We start from the raw sequence: 3,314 nt of genomic DNA on the forward strand, positions 1-3,314 counted from the left end.
TCTAGGAGTCCTATGAAGAGGAGACTGCTTGGTGTGTCCTTACTTATCCTAAGGGCTCAAGGGTAAAGAAGAAAAGAAAGAGGGAGGTGATGTTTAGAATTCAAGTGCTCTGATTACTAAGTTTTAGAAGAGGCATAACACCAGTGAGACTGCCCCTAATGTGGGAGCTGCCAAGTATATCAATCAATTAATAACTATAGACATACTTAGATAATAATAAACTAATAGTAGGAGACTTCAAGGTGGCATTTTCTGCAAATGACAGATCCTCTAAGCACAGTATCACCAAAGAAACAAGGGCCTTAAGTGATACACTGGACCAGATGGATTTCACAGATAGATACAGAACTTTGCGTCTGAACGCAACTGAATCCACATTCTTCTCAAGTGCACATGGAACTTTCTCCAGAATAGACCACATACTGGGTCACAAATCAGGTCTCAACGGATACCAAAAGATCGGGATTGTCCCCTGCATATTTTCAGACCATAATGCTTTGAAACTAGAACACAATCACAAGAAGAGATTTAGAAGAAACTCAAACGTGGAGGTTAAAGAGCATCCTGCTAGGGGATCCCTGGGTGGCGCAGCGGTTTGGCGCCTGCCTTTGGCCCAGGGCGCGATCCTGGAGACCCGGGATCGAATCCCACATCGGGCTCCCGGTGCATGGAGCCTGCTTCTCCCTCTGCCTGTGTCTCTGCCTCTCTCTCTCTCTCTGTGACTATCATAAATAAATAAATAAATAAATAAATAAATAAATAAATAAATAAAAAATAAAAAAAAGAGCATCCTGCTAAAAGATGAATGGGTCAACCAGGAAATTAGAGAAGAATTAAAAAGATTCATGGAAACTGATGAAAATGAAGATACAACTGTTCAAAACATTTGGGATACAGCAAAAGTAGTCCTAAGAGGGAAATACATCGCAATACAAGCCTCCCTCAAAAAATTGGAAAAAACTCAAATACACAAGCTAACCTTGCACCTAAAGGAGCTGGAGAAAGAACAGAAAGTAAAGCCTACACCAAGGAGAAAAAGAGAGATAATAAAGATTCGAGCAGAACTCAATGAAATAGAGACCAGAAGAACCACAGAACAGATCAACAACACCAGCGGGACTGCCAGAGGGCAAACCTGGGGTGTGTGTGAGAGAGAGAGAGAGAGAGAGAATGAGAGAGACAATCTTTTCCAGAGGGAATAACACCTTGCAGTGAAGACACCAGGACAAAGAGTCTGGGAGGGAAAAAGGAACCCCAGCTCTTCCACTCACTGTACTGGCTATACAGGGGATTTACCTTCCTCTTCCTCAGTTTTCCAATCTGTACAATGGATATAATAGTAACTATCTCATAACATTGCTTTATGAGTTTATCAATACTGATTCTATTTATACAATGTAAACATTAACATTTATAAAGCATTTAATGTGCATTTTATAGGTGTTCTCTTTTATTATTTAAATAACTTTATCCTTTAAAGATATTGTTCTTAACCTTCAAGAAAAATACCACTTCGAACCTAGGCAGAGTGATATAAATGTCACAAAGGACCTTCAGGCAGCAAAGGAGAATCAGTTGAGCAGGGGTGCTTTTTTTCTACCGAGTGATTAAAAATCCTCACGGAAGAATGCTTTGCTCTGTAATTCCTGGAGAGTTCATTTTGCTCTTGCTCTGGGCAAGAGAGAGATGAAAGAGATAGTAGCACACTGGCCTTCCCAGAGAGGTGACTCAAAAGTACTCAGTGTTGGTTAGACAGTTTTGACCAAATGATGGAGCCCAGTGGCCTGTGCTCTGGGGCCCCGGAGGGGGGCTGTGAAGAAGTGCATAATCTCACTGGGAAACCTCTGTTTCAAGGGTGCTGGGCAAGAGCATTGGTGGGTCAGGTGGAAGGGGTGGCTGTGGACCCCCCCATCCACCTCGCAGCTATGGCTTGGGAAGGCACTCACCCATCTCACTCTTGAGAAACCCAGTTTGTGGAGAGAGGCCTGAGGCCACGAAGGAAGCAATGCCCACAGCCTGGGCTGTGGGCTGGAGGAGGGGCTGACCTCTGAGGCATGTTGCCCTCAGCCTCAAGACTGTTTCCTGAGAGAACTGTCCTGATGCTGAGGAAGAAACCTTAGACTTGAGAACCTGAGTAGAAGGAAAGCCTCTGGGAGGCCATTTTGGATCATGCAAGAAGGAAAAGTTGTTGCAGAAAGCAGGCCATTGTGTAAACCCACCGTATGCCCAGGGTAAAGCCAAGTATCTTAAACACTGCTGCCTCACAGAACGGCCACAGGCAAGGAAGCTCCTGTGTTCCCCCAAGTGGGAAATATATGCCATAAATTGCTAATTTGGTTCAATGATTTAATCTGGATAAAAAGGCAAGGGTGTGTGTTGGGGGGGGGGGGATGCCAAGAAGACTCAAAATTAACTCTCTCAAGGGATGTTGCTTTAGTAGAGAACCAGGGAGCTGCAGGGCTGCATATGGGTTTGGTGCGACTTCAAATCTACTCAGTGTGACTTCGGTGAAGTTGTTTTAACTCACCTGTTTATGACAAAGGCAAACAAGAATTTGTTTTTAGAAGTAGAGTCGTTTTGAGGTAAGGATGAAGTCAGTTGTGTCAGGTTGTCATCACTTCGTGGGCTCCGTGGGCCGCTTCAGGAGTCTGTGTGTCATCCTTGCGCAGGGGCCATGCTCACTTCTCTGCAACCTTCCAGTTTTTAGTATCTGTGATGCCCAAGTGAGCACCATTTCATCTCTTCTAGCTGATAACAATTTAGTAGCTGCTGAGGGTTCCACTGGGGGTTATCAGTAAAGACAGATGAGAAAGCAAGGGTACATTTAGACATAAATATTGAGTTTGTGAGGACTATCGAGAACGTTCTATGTAGGTGAGGCTACTGCATATTTCACTGATCTGAATAGCTCTCTGAAGACCTTGGGGCAGTTAACTCCTGTGGCAGTAAAGGTGACTCCTTACCAGCAGAGGCAAAAGCCACCCACAAGGTGGCCCACAAAGACCCTCTTGCCCATGGACACTGGCCCCACTGTTTCCCAGCAACATGCTCTAGCAGCAGGGACCTCTTTCTTCTGTGCCGGCAGCTGGACTTCAGCTCTGGGTTGGCTCCAGCCATAGCTCTCACGTACCGCCTTGTGTAAAGGCACGCCTCAACTAAATTTGGACTTTATTCCTTTCCCTTCTCCTTGCCTGAAACAATAGTGTGATTAATCCTTCACAGGATTACAATTTTAGTTCTTTTTTGGCTTATTAAAAATGTTATCCTGTATCCTGTTAGCGTATAAAATTTCCACAGTTGGAAATTGGCTGGAA

General features: G+C 44.5%; 1 non-coding gene across 1 annotated transcript; it reads right to left on the reverse strand.

Moving 5' to 3' along the window:
* Positions 1 to 2,624: 2,624 nt before the first annotated feature.
* On the reverse strand, positions 2,625 to 2,731 carry LOC112920109 (U6 spliceosomal RNA). The gene has a single exon (XR_003235030.1). It is a non-coding gene; the product is annotated as a U6 spliceosomal RNA (small nuclear RNA).
* Positions 2,732 to 3,314: the final 583 nt, after the last annotated feature.

Source organism: Vulpes vulpes, chromosome 15 (genome assembly GCF_048418805.1).
Source record: "Vulpes vulpes isolate BD-2025 chromosome 15, VulVul3, whole genome shotgun sequence".
NCBI lineage: Eukaryota > Metazoa > Chordata > Mammalia > Carnivora > Canidae > Vulpes > Vulpes vulpes.